Here is a 14,920-nt window from a genome sequence, read left to right on the forward strand (position 1 = left end):
GCCTGCAATAACCACTAGAGGGAGCTGCATACTGTTTTTACATTGAATTCACTAATATGGATTTGGAGCTTGGGATCAGAAAAACAGAGCTCTGACCACTATGAAAGACATATTATAAAATGAATCGGCACAGAATTTTGGACTCTTTATGGCCCAGGTCTTCTGACATGGCAGCCTGTGGGTTAGCGTTCTCTCCTTCTCTCAAGCAGCTCCTGAAATCTCCATACTAGAAGAAAGACGTCTTGTAAGGCCACGTTCACAAGCCATATGTTCAGGCTTAAAAACACTAGGCTAATTTCAAGAGAAAGCGGCCGCCGAATCCAAGAGTTTTTGGAACTGATTTTCAAAGTGTTTTTTATATTTGAAAGCGTTTTTTGAAGCGTGAATTGGAAATGTCAGCTTATAAAATTCTTCAGGACGTGACGTGTTCCTTCTTTTTTACTGTAATGTTAATTTCACATTTTTTTTACGAAGCGTATTTTTGAAAGATTTTTTTATTTCAGCATCATAAAAATCTGCCTCATATGAACCCCACTGTGTATCTCCCATTGAAATCAATACAAAGCTGATTGCAGGCAAATTTCGGAGCATAAAGCGGAGTTCACATGGGGCGGATACACGGATAAAAGCATGCAGCGTATCCATCCTGTGCGCCGCAGGGAATTCCAAGCTTTAAACCGCACCAAACTGTGGTGCAGTTTTTCCCCCAGAATGTCCGCTGCTGATCCGTTTGATCCTGTGATTGGCAGCAGCGGTCACATGGGATGAAACGTCACCCCAGGAGGCCGAGCTGGAGGGAAGAACACAGACTTCTGGGTAAGAATGAGATTTTTTTTTTTTCTGAGTTGCGTTTTTTGCCGTGCAATCGCTGCGAACCCGCCGCACAAAATGCAAGATCCGCTATTTGTTTCAGGTTTTACCTCCTCATTGAATTCAATGGGGAAATCCTGCAACAAAACAGAAGCGTTTACGCAAATACAATTGACGTGCTGCGGATTAAAATTCCGCACCGCATGTCCATTTCTGAGCGTTTTTTCCGCTCCCTATTTACGCAGCGTGTGGATGAGATTTGTTTCATCTCATCCACTTTGCTGCTACTGTATTTCCTGCGGATTTTCTGCAACGAGTGCTTTGTGAACTGACTCTAATACAAGCATTTTACGCTTCAAAATACTCCTGAAAACAAGCCGTGTGAACATGGCCTTATAGGAAACATTAGCTGGCAGACGATGACCTTTGATTGTTCGCCTCCAGACATGGTAGCACATGCCGTCTTGTCAATATTTGGATAGTTTTGGTGTAGGCGTCGTGTGCACCTATATTACAGAGCCCAGCATGGAGATCAGAAAGCGGCACATCAAGAGCGTCGTCTGAAGACAGGTGCTTTGTGTGACTTCAAACAGACATCACCCCTAACCCCTGCTTTATCTAGGATCAAAGGTCCCTAATGTAAGGGCACGAGAGGTGCAAGGAGGGCCGGGCATGCCTCCTACATTGTGTCTGCCCGCTTCATAGCTTTGTTATGAGGGTATGGAGGGTCACCTGGACGAACTTCACTGAAGGTGACAATTACATACCTGCTCCATTCATGTGTTGGAGACCGGCTGCCTTAAAGGGGAATACAACACATCGATGGATTTACACCGCAGTGAAGTTTTACAACTTCTCCTATACTGTGCTCTAATAGAAATTTCTCACCATTTTCAAGATCTCTGCTTTCACTCAATGAATGGGAACGAATCTTGCTTCTGTCCAGAGGCTGAAAACCTGTACAGACCCAATATTTCCCACAGCTGCGGGTTTGCTACAATTGTATCCAGTCCAGACAATCCTCTGCCAGTTGAACAGTCTGGATTCCAGCCCTATATATTATACCTGCACTGATACATTGTAGCAAACTATCAGCACAGGAAAGAGATTTGTGCTGGTGATATATTTTTCTGACAGATATAACAGTTTAATGTCCCGTTAAAAAGATTCTAGACTTTTTGACACATCAGAGCACAAAATGTGTCCTATATAATATCCTAATGTAATAAACTACTAAAACTCTGTGCTGATTAATTTTATAACATATTTTTATAACAGTTAGAGATCCATTTTTCTGATACAAAGCTCCAAATCCTCTGCATATGTGCATATAGAATTGTCTGCCTGCAGCCACCACTAGGGGGGGCACGGAGCATACTGTGTTGAGTTTAATGTATATACAGAATGCTGAAAGCTCCCTCTAGTGGTGACTGCAGGAAAGCAGAATTTTATGATGTTGCTCTATATCTATGCAGGAGATTTGGAGCCCTGTATCAGAACAGAGTTCTGACCACTATGAAGATAAATTAGGGAATTAATCAGCACAGAATTGTGGACCATTTTAGATAAGAAAATACGTAATGGTGTTCAAGGGCGGACAGTCACTTTATGGCAGAGTAAATGAGGAGTACTTGATTATTTTATTATCCATTTACATCCTAAACCACACGTTTCATTCTGGCTGGACATGGCCTCTATTAGGAAAATGATGGTTATTATCTGGGTAATGGGGTCATTTGTAGGGTTGCGTTTTGCTGCAGGTGTAGACTATCTCCGGGTGATGGCACAGCTCGGTACTAAGAATTCCAGCTGTTATATGCACGCTGTAGGTAAATCCCCGCCTCGTTCCATATAGTGTGAGAACCCAGAGCGGTGGCGTCTATCAGTAAACCACCTGGTCCATGTATGCCCCCCACACCCGCTCAGAATGTCAGGAATGTCTCCTCCCTGCATTACTTTGCTGAACGTGGGATTTTCCTCATTCTCCCATCTCCGTCCTCCTTGTGTGTCTCGGAGTCAGTTCTGAATAAACTGGTCCAAAAAGTCCTTTAAGGGTATGTTCACACGGGCTATTTTCAGCCGTTTTTCGGGGCGTGAACGGCCTGAAAAACGGCTGAAAAATCTGAAGCATTTTACGCCTCATTTTCAAATAATGGCGCGTAAAAAGACGCCCCTGTAAAAAGAAGTGAATGTCACTAATTGAGCCGTTTTTGGAGCCATTTTTCATTGGCTCAATGGAAAAACAGCTCCAAAAACGGCCGTACAAAACGCAGCAAAAAACTTTTGGTGAATAAAAAACGTCTGAAAATCAGGAGCTGTTTGAACATAGCCTCAGACTCATTGCTAGAGAGGCAGTGGTATACCTGCCGTAGAAGCTCTGCACATTACTATTATCCAGCAGGTCAATAAGCCAGGGCCGTTCTATTGGCACCATTAGCAAGAGAAGAGAAAGGAAGATTCCTATACCCTATAGGCAGTCTATAGGGTATAGGGGTCCCCCTTCTAGGACAGCAGTAGTGAAATATATTATTAAAAAGGAAAAATAATACTAGCCATGCATGAGACTCTTTAGGTGCCGCACAGATGCCTCAGCAAATACTGCCCAGCGTTCCCCTTGTGCATCTCCACACAGAACATGATTATAGTGCCCCTTTAGGGTATGTTCACACGAGGGCGTCCGTAACGGATGAAATTACGGGGATGTTTCAGCCTGAAAACATCCCCGTAATTTCAGCCGTACCGGCATGTGCAGGCGCTTGAACGCCGCGTCAATTACGGACGTAATTGGCGCTGCTATTCATTGGAGTCAATGAATAACGGCTCCAATTACGGCCAAAGAAGTGACAGGTCACTTCTTTGACGCGGGCGTCTATTTACGCGCCGTCATTTGACAGCGGCGCGTAAATTACGCCTCGTGTGAACAGACAAACGTCTGCCCATTGCTTTCAATGGGCAGATGTTTGTCAGCGCTATTTTCGGACGTAATTCGGGGCAAAAACGCCCGAATTACGTCCGGAATTAGTGCGTGTGAACATACCCTAAAAGAAGACCGGTGCCCTCTCCTGACATGTCTGTTTTAGTAAATCTTGTAGTCCCCATGAAATAGAAATTCTGGAGCATCTTCTCTAAGTACTCTGCGTTGTACCATTCCTCTGTTATTCCTCCTAGGAATTTAGGGACAAATTTTACAACTGGGCGTTACCATACTCCTTGTCAAAGGAGGCGTGTCCCTACACATTCTGAGACTGAGCACTAATTGGACAGTTTTAATCTGGGTAGGGACACACCCCCAACTGGTAACACCCAGTTGTTAATTTATTAATATGTTTCTAGGAGGAATAACAGAGGAACAGCACAATGCAGAGTTCTAAGAAAAGCTGCTCCAGAATTGTTATTTTATATAGGAAATGTCATTAATTTGACCACTTAGAGCCCCATCAACCCTGAGAACAAGGGGGCCTGGTATTACACTTTCGGAAGAGATTTGGCCACACATGCTCAGTCACTCACATTTCTAGACCATGAAAGTGATGGGAACAGCAGAGCACGCTCACTCCCTTCCCATAGATATTAATGGAAAGTGACAACACGTGCGGCCCCTTCTGTAATGGGAATGTGGGGCCATACACGCTCTTGGGATCTCCTTTGTCAGACCCCCCTTCATCAATCATTAATGACATACCTGGTCCATAGTTCAGATGGTAACGCTATTTATTGTGTACGGCCCGTTATCACGGAGCTCACCAATGGTGGACGCATCAAGTCAAATCTTCCCATCATCGTACGAATTTGGGGCCATGATGTTACTGGGCAAAATAATTAAATCAACCTTTGGACTTACTGAACGTCCAACTGAAACAGCGCCACTATTATTCATGGTGGTGTCTGGTATTGCAGCTTACGGTTAACTAGGGTGAACAATCATTTTCTATTTTGCTTTTTGTCAGAATTATGACCAGAAACAGAAGAACATGAAAGCCTTCACATACGGCTCCACGTACCATAGAAGCAGCACCATGTTCAGGTTTGCCCCATCCTCTTCCTCATGGATAGTGTGAATAACACAGCGCTTCCTATCCACAAGATTAGCCAATGAAAGCGAAGAGAACCAGCCTGAGGGTCATGCCACCCTTCTCTCCTATGAGGGGTGGGGAGAGGGATGTGATCAAGTACAGGACCTTTATGTCCACTGAGTGGAGTGTGAGGTGGGGGCATGGACCAGTACAAATATGGGGGCCCCTCACCCTATACAGCACCAATAACACAACCTGTAACCCACATGGCACAGTGATGTAGTCTTTAGTACAGCTCTTTCCTCCAGGCAGTGAAGTGTTAATATTCTGTCCTATACGTTTCACCCACAGGAAAAGTTTCTCTACTGAACAAACAGTCATTGACGAGCGAGAGTCTTCCGGGATCCAGAGATTAAATAAAAATGAGCTGTCAGAGAATAAACTCTGGTCACCCTGCACACCCCCAGCTCATACCCATCCACTGTGCGGCTGTGGCAGGTGCCCCGTGCTGCCGCTGGCATGGTGCCCGCTACTCTATACAATTCACTACATGGCTCCAGGAGAACAGAGTCCTGTGGACATCACCAATATCTACCCTCTGAAAAAGATGCTCTATAAAAATGAACATTAATAGATGCCCATAAGGGGTTAACCCAGGGGGTCACTGTGTAAACACGCTGCTTCTACCTACTGCAAATATAGACTGCATTGCTGGGTCAGAATGTGGACTCGAGGATCCTCTGATGGGCCCGGCCTCTGACTTGACGATGGGCCCGGCCTCTGACTTGACGATGGGCCCGGCCTCTGACTTGACGATGGGCCCGGCCTCTGACTTGACGATGGGCCCGGCCTCTGACTTGACGATGGGCCCGGCCTCTGACTTGACGATGGGCCCGGCCTCTGACTTGACGATGGGCCCGGCCTCTGACTTGACGATGGGCCCGGCCTCTGACTTGACGATGGGCCCGGCCTCTGACTTGACGATGGGCCCGGCCTCTGACTTGACGATGGGCCCGGCCTCTGACTTGACGATGGGCCCGGCCTCTGACTTGACGATGGGCCCGGCCTCTGACTTGACGATGGGCCCGGCCTCTGACTTGACGATGGGCCCAGGTTCTGAGGTCATGCATCTAATCCCATCTAATGATGACTTTATGGATTGTCAGCATCTAGCTGTAAACCGGAATATTTACATTCATTGGTAGCAAGTGGAGGTCTTTAAAATGGTGCATAATTAGAATACAATTCAAGTAAATTAGAAGTTTTTATTGTACAATGATTGAAATATATTTAGATAAAACTGGAAATCCCCTTTGGTATCGGGTTCATTGAAGTGAATGGAGATACAAATGGCACAAAACACCAGGGAACGTGTATGACACAGTTTGGAAAAAATGCTGCAAGTCCTAAACACTGGATGGTCCTTCATTTCTACATTATCATAACGCTCAATTGTAACGTTTTCCCGCAAATATACTTTTTCTATACTCCCATAGACTTCCATGCAGTAGCGCCCCTAGTGGCCACATCATGTGTGAAGTATTAGTTTCATGGCAAGAAATTATTCTACATCTCTTTCCATTACCATTACGTCAGTGTAATGTCCTATTAAACTGACGTCCTGCCAGTGCAGGTCCTGGGAGTCCATGGTTTATGGATTCGGCAGATCCCGGAGGAGATCAGCGATTAGAGTACATTAAACAGGACATGCCGGCTCTATGTGGGAATATTTCCTCCATCCGTTACCAGTATCTACACTAAATGTCACTCCCTCTAGAACATTACAAATATCAGCATATCCCACCCCCCTCCTCTGAAGCCGCTGCAGGATGCAGCTCCCCCTCCCCTCCCCTGGCGGCTGCTCGGTTCCCCTGCCCCCCTCCTCTCCTCTGGCTGCTCGGTTCCCCTGCCCCCCTCCTCTCCTCTGGCTGCTCGGTTCCCCTGCCCCCCTCCTCTCCTCTGGCTGCTCGGTTCCCCTGCCCCCCTCCCCTCCTCTGGCTGCTCGGTTCCCCTGCCCCTCTCCTCTCCTCTGGCTGCTCGGTTCCCCTGCCCCCCTCCTCTCCTCTGGCTGCTCGGTTCCCCTTCCCCCCTCCTCTCCTCTGGCTGCTCGGTTCCCCTGCCCCCCTCCTCTCCTCTGGCTGCTCGGTTCCCCTGCCCCTCTCCTCTGGCTGCTCGGTTCCCCTGCCCCCCTCCTCTGGCTGCTCGGTTCCCCTGCCCCCCTCCTCTCCTCTGGCTGCTCGGTTCCCCTGCCCCTCCTCTCCTCTGGCTGCTCGGTTCCCCTGCCCCTCTCCTCTCCTCTGGCTGCTCGGTTCCCCTGCCCCCCTCCTCTCCTCTGGCTGCTCGGTTCCCCTGCCCCCCTCCTCTCCTCTGGCTGCTCGGTTCCCCTGCCCCCCTCCTCTCCTCTGGCTGCTCGGTTCCCCTGCCCCCCTCCTCTCCTCTGGCTGCTCGGTTCCCCTGCCCCCCTCCCCTCCTCTGGCTGCTCGGTTCCCCTGCCCCTCTCCTCTCCTCTGGCTGCTCGGTTCCCCTGCCCCCCTCCTCTCCTCTGGCTGCTCGGTTCCACTGCCCCCCTCCTCTCCTCTGGCTGCTCGGTTCCCCTGCCCCCCTCCTCTCCTCTGGCTGCTCGGTTCCCCTGCCCCCCTCCTCTCCTCTGGCTGCTCGGTTCCCCTGCCCCCCTCCTCTCCTCTGGCTGCTCGGTTCCCCTGCCCCTCTCCTCTGGCTGCTCGGTTCCCCTGCCCCTCTCCTCTCCTCTGGCTGCTCGGTTCCCCTGCCCCCCTCCTCTCCTCTGGCTGCTCGGTTCCCCTGCCCCCCTCCTCTCCTCTGGCTGCTCGGTTCCCCTGCCCCCTCCTCTCCTCTGGCTGCTCGGTTCCCCTGCCCCTCTCCTCTCCTCTGGCTGCTCGGTTCCCCTGCCCCTCTCCTCTCCTCTGGCTGCTCAGTTCCACTGCCCCCCTCCTCTCCTCTGGCTGCTCGGTTCCCCTGCCCCCCTCCTCTCCTCTGGCTGCTCGGTTCCCCTGCCCCCCTCCTCTCCTCTGGCTGCTCGGTTCCACTGCCCCCCTCCTCTCCTCTGGCTGCTCGGTTCACCTGCCCCCCTCCTCTCCTCTGGCTGCTCGGTTCCACTGCCCCCCTCCTCTCCTCTGGCTGCTCGGTTCCCCTGCCCCCCTCCTCTCCTCTGGCTGCTCGGTTCCCCTGCCCCCCTCCTCTCCTCTGGCTGCTCGGTTCCCCTGCCCCTCTCCTCTCCTCTGGCTGCTCGGTTCCCCTGCCCCTCTCCTCTCCTCTGGCTGCTCGGTTCCCCTGCCCCTCTCCTCTCCTCTGGCTGCTCGGTTCCACTGCCCCCCTCCTCTCCTCTGGCTGCTCGGTTCCCCTGCCCCCTCCTCTCCTCTGGCTGCTCGGTTCCCCTGCCCCCCCCTCTCCTCTGGCTGCTCGGTTCCCCTGCCCCCCTCCTCTCCTCTGGCTGCTCGGTTCCCCTGCCCCCCTCCTCTCCTCTGGCTGCTCGGTTCCCAGGCCCGGCTCATTTCACCTGTTTCAGTAGTCAGATAAAACATTCCCCCTGGAATTTGGAAATGTGAAACTAAAGAGATTTATTCGGTGAGAAAGTGAATCATTCAGATCTGAGTCAGCCCGGCTCCTACTGTAAAGCAGTGATCTCCAACCTGTGCCTCTCCAGCTACAACTACAACTCCCGGCATGCCCTGACAGCCTCCTCTGGCTCTCCAGTTATTGCAAAACTACAACTCTCAGCATGGCCGTACAGCCTTTTTTAGTTTTCCAGCTACAATTACAACTCCCAGCATGCCCTGGCAGCCTCCTGTGGCACTACAACTCCCAGCATTCTGACAGCCTTCTGTGGCTTTCCAGCTGTTGTGAAACTACATCTTCCAGCATTCCCTATTGTGAAGCTACAACTCCCAGCATTCTCTGACTGCCTCCTGTAGATCTTCTGCCATTGTGAAATTACAACTCCCATCCTGCCATCACAGCCTATTGTGGCTCTTCAGCTGTTGCAAAACTACAACTCCAGGCTGTCAGGGTATGCTAGGAGGTGTAGTTTTGCAGGTTAGAAGTCATTGCTATAAAGAATATCTATGTTTCGGCGTGTTGTACTGCGGTGGCAGCGCCATATTTATTACTCACACTTGTTAGTCACACCCCAAACGTAAAGGGTCTTCAGTGTTATTAGGCGGCGCCCTTCCTGTTCTCATTACTCTATGAAGAACATGAAGCCATTTAGTGCCGCGCAGATTGGGGGAGATTAAGGGGAGCAGATGCCCATAGCAACCAATCGGATTCCAGCTTTCATCTTTCAAAGGCACTTTAGGAAATGAAAGCAGCAAGCCTATTGGTTGTTATGAGCAACTGCATGAGTTTGAACAGGTCACCCCTCTACCTGTATGAGAGCTGCATGTTAATTGTCTGGAGTACACATTAAAATAAACGTCTCCGCCTCCTTATTGAGGACAATTTACCTCCAGTGTATAGTCACTGGATCATCTCTTCTTTCTCACTGGTGGTTCAGTCACTTGTAGTTCATAATTTTTTTCCTTGCTGTAATGGAAATCGGTTCTCCATCTGTGAACATGCATAGCTGCAGTGTAAAGCATGGGGGAGGACATGAGGCAGGATGGGGAATTAAGACTACCTGGGACTCCAATAGACAATGCAGCTAAGCGGGAGTCAACAAGTGGAACATTGCGCCAGTCACATTTCTGCATAGACCCCTGTCTGTATATTTTCTTTACAGCTGCTCCCGGGACAGAGCCGTAGGTCGGAATAACAGATGTCATATGCTAGAAGGCAGCAACATCTGTCCCTGGAGGCGCTGCCTGTCACCTGATAATTATAGACTGTGGACAAAGGAGGTATAATGGGAGTCTAGCAGTACATTTTTGGAACACCCCCATCCTTATGTACTGTGCTGGTGAAATTTTAAACATCAATGATTTCTGAGAGCCGGGATTTATATTATATGTGGTTGGGCTGACTACAGCTCCTGTCCAATGAGGGTCTATATTTTTACTACAGACCTCTAGTCTTAGAAGAGTTGTATTGCTTAGTCCACTACGAAGTTCCCGCGGTCTTATTCTTATAGCAATGGTGGGTGAACTTTAAGTAGAACACTAAATGTAGAATATACAAATCCCAGGATTTAAAATGCAATCCGTTTTTGTTCAAGAAATAGCGCCACTCTTTCCCATAGCTTATGTTTGGTATTGCATCTTAGCCACATTAACAAACAAGAGTGGCGCTCTTTCTGGAAACAATCTCACACCACCCCTTTAATATCCTCCGCTACTTTGATCCCAAGAGATCACCCATTTTACCTACTTCTCACATACCTCATATCAGACTTTCCTCTTTCTGTAAGGCAACTGGCTGCAGCAGGAGCCTTTCCCCACTGGACCATCTGCAATAGAAGACCAGAGATGATAAACCATGCCACTTTAGCTACCTGCCACATGAAAATGGAAGGGATCAGCAGGAGGAAATTAAAGAGTAACTAAACTTTTAAAAAACTTTTGACAAATCATAGTGACATAACAAAAGTTTTGATTGGTGGGGGTCCGAGCACTGAGATCCCCTACTGATCGCTAAAACGAAGCGGCAGAAGTGCTCGGGTGAGCGCTGTACCGCTGCTTTTCTGATCGGCTTTCCTCAGAACCGTGTACTCATAGACTTTCTTCCCATACACCGTTCTGGAAAAAGCCGATCAGAAACGACACGGCACAGCACTCAACCGAGCGCTTCTGCCGCTTTGTTTTAGTGATCGGTGGGGGACCCAGTGCTAGGACAATAACATGTCAAAAGTTTTTTAGAAGTTTATTTACCCTTTAACACCTGACACTGACAACCTCTATTCAGGAGGGGGAGGATTGTGCTTATTATGAATAAGCTTTCTTAGCCAATCAGAAGTGCCAAGTGGGCTCACATGTCCGCTCCTTCTACCTGTGCTGACCGTTTCAACCATATGTAGCAGCTGTAGGGACTCCTTGATATAGGATGGGGCACATATGAGACATAACTTATAGTTCCTAGGCTCCAATGCTATATTATCATCCGCTACTTATTGGTGTATTCATATGTGGCGCAGGGGCTGTTGAGCCACCTCAGGACCAGGGCTCGGGAGCGACTGCTTTCTCTACACCCCTTGTAGCTACGCCTCGGTTGCACATTTCAAGTAATGGAGTCAGGACACTTGAGTCCCATAGAATTTTACAGATTTGGCTTCCATTCTCTGTTTATATCATCAGTTTGTTTTTCCAAATGTAACAGTTTACATCTCTATAAGCCGAGGCCCCCACATGCCCATGTTTTATCTGCTTGTGTGTTTACTGTGGGGGGTCCTCCGCTGGTGTTTAGTTCTTCTCCCAAACAACATATGATTTGTGAACACGCCAAAATGAGCAACAAACAGTTTTTATTTTTCCATCCCTCAGACGGAACTGAAATCTCGGTGTTTTCCACAGAACACACGGCCCGGAGGCTTGTGACTGAGGTCCCAGATCTTCTTGTCATATCCACATATAAACATGGGGATTAGAAACCGCAGGAAGGTTTAAAGGGATCCCTGGTCAGAGCAGCGATGCGTGTTCTTGTAGCTCATGTTCACATCATCCCTGAGAATTCTTGAAATAACATGAATAAATCTCATAATATGGGTCTTATCCCGATAGGACACGTAACTCTGGAGTTGGTGGTGAAGATCAAGGAGAACTTTGAACAAATGACAAGAAAGGTGAAGAAATACAGCCTATAGAGCCAAGGATGGAAGACATCAGACTGGTCCGAGTGTAAGATATTCTGTGGTTCTTTAAGGCTGGTCAATGAAGAACCAGGACAGAAGAAGGACTGATGTCTTGACTCTTTGGTGTTGGCCAAGAATTTCGAGAATCCCGTAGACATCAAGAAAAAGAATGGTTGAACCGAACCTGCCCCAAACTTCTACTTGGAGCACATATGACCAGTGGTAAAGAAAATGATGGGCTTGTGGGGAAAAGAGGAAGATAGATGGAGACAGTCACAGAATGAAGGCCCCAACAGAAGATGGGACATTCTGGAGGAACTGTGTTCATATGGTCACCAGGAGTCATGACCACCAGCATCAGACTGGCGTTTCTTGGACCACCTAAGAAATGTTTCTGAGGCCCACCTTCCATCTATACAGAACATGTGACGTCCACTTTTAATTGCATCGTAATCTCTGTCATTATGATCCCACACACAAGACAGATCATCAATAAGATCTAATCGTTTTTTTTTGTGAATTGTCCCATTAAAGAAAGACTCAAGTGGTAAGAGATTGGCTCCAAATGGGGTCGTTCTTTGCTGGACCTTTGCGGCCTTGTTGTATTAGGGGCCCATTATACTGTCAGAGGATCCTCCGTTGGGCCAGTCCAACCCTGATAACCACCAATAAAATTGTACAAACTTCCTTTATGAGACAGTTATATTATAAATATTGGGGTTTCTGAAATGAGGGAGTATATTTGGGGTTGCTGGAAAGTCAGGGTGAACCACTCATTACTGGCCACTCTATATAATGGGGTCACACTATATGGGGCTGGCTCTATAAATGTCAATAGATTTCCCATGCCTGGACAATCCCTTATCATATGGAACATCCACTTATATATAATTGAAACATGGGCCCACCACCGGTATAGACCCACGTGATGTTATCCTTTCACCATTTCGTAAATTGGACAAAGTTGCATCCTGTTGCACCGCCATAGTTACATGGGTAGCCCCTACCTTGTGCTGAGGCTATAAAAGGACAACTGCCCCATCAGCGGCATGAAGTGCTAGTATGTCTGCTAAGATGTTGGCCTCATCTTAGCAGACATACTAGCAGATGATAACCAGAGTCTTGCTGAATTGTTCTCTTCTGATTTGATACCTGGGTGATGCCAATCTCACCCAGTGACAGAGCAGAGGCCATGAATTCTGTACCAGTGCATGAATGATGTCAGGGGTATAGCATGCTAGCAGTATCCGTGCCAACTGGGCAGCTGTTCTGCAGCTGGTAGGGCCCATTCTGTAACGTGAGTCCCAGAGTGAGATTATTAGCAACTGTAGAAAATCCGGCTCTTAGTGTATTACACTGCTCACTTGTGTTCATATAGTAGAGGCAGGATTTAGTGTATTCAATTATGGAATAACTCACCAGTATAGCAGCCTTTATAGTATAGCAGCCCTCACCACATAATTTATAGCCAGTACTGGATCTATATCCTGGTGAGTACCAGAGAGTGGATAGTAGTATGTAGGGAGCAATATTATAGTAGTTATATTCTTGTATATAGGGGCAGTATTATAGTAGTTATATTCTTGTATATAGGAGGCAGTATTATAGTAGTTATATTCTTGTATATAGGGGCAGTATTATAGTAGTTATATTCTTGTATATAGGGGGCAGTATTATAGTAGTTATATTCTTGTATATAGCAGCAGTATTATAGTAGTTATATTCTTGTATATAGGGGCAGTATTATAGTAGTTATATTCTTGTATATAGGAGCAGTATTATAGTAGTTATATTCTTGTATATAGGGGCAGTATTATAGTAGTTATATTCTTGTATATAGGGGGCAGTATTATAGTAGTTATATTCTTGTATGTAGGGAGCAATATTATAGTAGTTATATTCTTGTATATAGGGAGCAGTATTATAGTAGTTATATTCTAGGATATAGGAGCAGTATTATAGCAGTTATATTCTTGTATATAGGGGCAGTATTATAGTAGTTATATTCTTGTATATAGGTTGCAGTATTATAGTAGTTATATTCTTGTATGTAGGGAGCAATATTATAGTAGTTATATTCTTGTATATAGGAGCAGTATTATAGTAGTTATATTCTTGTATATAGGAGCAGTATTATAGTAGTAATATTCTTGTATATAGGAGCAGTATTATAGTAGTTATATTCTTGTATATAGGGGCAGTATTATAGTAGTTATATTCTTGTATATAGGGGGCAGTATTATAGTAGTTATATTCTTGTATATAGGGGCAGTAATATAGTAGTTATATTCTTGTATATAGGGGCAGTATTATAGTAGTTATATTCTTGTATATAGGGGCAGTATTATAGTAGTTATATTCTTGTATATAGGGGCAGTATTATAGTAGTTATATTCTTGTATATAGGAGCAGTATTATAGTAGTTATATTCTTGTATATAGGGGCAGTATTATAGTAGTTATATTCTTGTATATAGGGGGCAGTATTATAGTAGTTATATTCTTGTATGTAGGGAGCAATATTATAGTAGTTATATTCTTGTATATAGGGAGCAGTATTATAGTAGTTATATTCTAGTATATAGGAGCAGTATTATAGCAGTTATATTCTTGTATATAGGGGCAGTATTATAGTAGTTATATTCTTGTATATAGGTTGCAGTATTATAGTAGTTATATTCTTGTATGTAGGGAGCAATATTATTGTAGTTATATTCTTGTATATAGGAGCAGTATTATAGTAGTTATATTCTTGTATATAGGAGCAGTATTATAGTAGTAATATTCTTGTATATAGGAGCAGTATTATAGTAGTTATATTCTTGTATATAGGGGACAGTATTATAGTAGTTATATTCTTGTATATAGGGGCAGTATTAGGGTATGTGCACACACACTAATTACGTCCGTAATTGACGGACGTATTTCGGCCGCAAGTCCCGGACCGAACACAGTGCAGGGAGCCGGGCTCCTAGCATCATAGTTATGTACGATGCTAGGAGTCCCTGCCTCGCTGCAAGACAACTGTCCCGTACTGAAAACATGATTACAGTACGGGACAGTTGTCCTGCAGCGAGGCAGGGACTCCTAGCATCGTACATAAGTATGATGCTAGGAGCCCGGCTCCCTGCACTGTGTTCGGTCCGGGACTTGCGGCCGAAATACGTCCGTCAATTACGGACGTAATTAGTGTGTGTGCACATAACCTTATAGTAGTTATATTCTTGTATATAGGGGGCAGTATTATAGTACTTATATTCTTGTATATAGGAGCAGTACTATAGTAGTTATATTCTTGTATATAGGGGCGGTATTATAGTAGTTATATGCTTGTATATAGGAGCAGTATTATAGTAGTTATA

General features: G+C 46.4%; 2 long non-coding RNA genes across 2 annotated transcripts in view; one reads left to right on the top strand and one right to left on the bottom strand.

Annotated features, from left to right (window-relative positions):
* LOC142665579 (uncharacterized) overlaps positions 1-12,219 on the top strand; it is a 42,032-nt gene extending 29,813 nt beyond the window's left edge. Inside the window, exon 3 of the long non-coding RNA XR_012851524.1 lies at positions 11,489-12,219. This is a non-coding gene — a long non-coding RNA (uncharacterized LOC142665579). The remainder of the gene's footprint in view (positions 1-11,488) is intronic.
* LOC142665580 (uncharacterized) overlaps positions 10,154-14,920 on the bottom strand; it is a 49,891-nt gene continuing 45,124 nt past the window's right edge. Inside the window, exon 3 of the long non-coding RNA XR_012851525.1 lies at positions 10,154-10,221. This is a non-coding gene — a long non-coding RNA (uncharacterized LOC142665580). The remainder of the gene's footprint in view (positions 10,222-14,920) is intronic.

This window comes from Rhinoderma darwinii, chromosome 13, assembly GCF_050947455.1.
Source record: "Rhinoderma darwinii isolate aRhiDar2 chromosome 13, aRhiDar2.hap1, whole genome shotgun sequence".
NCBI lineage: Eukaryota > Metazoa > Chordata > Amphibia > Anura > Rhinodermatidae > Rhinoderma > Rhinoderma darwinii.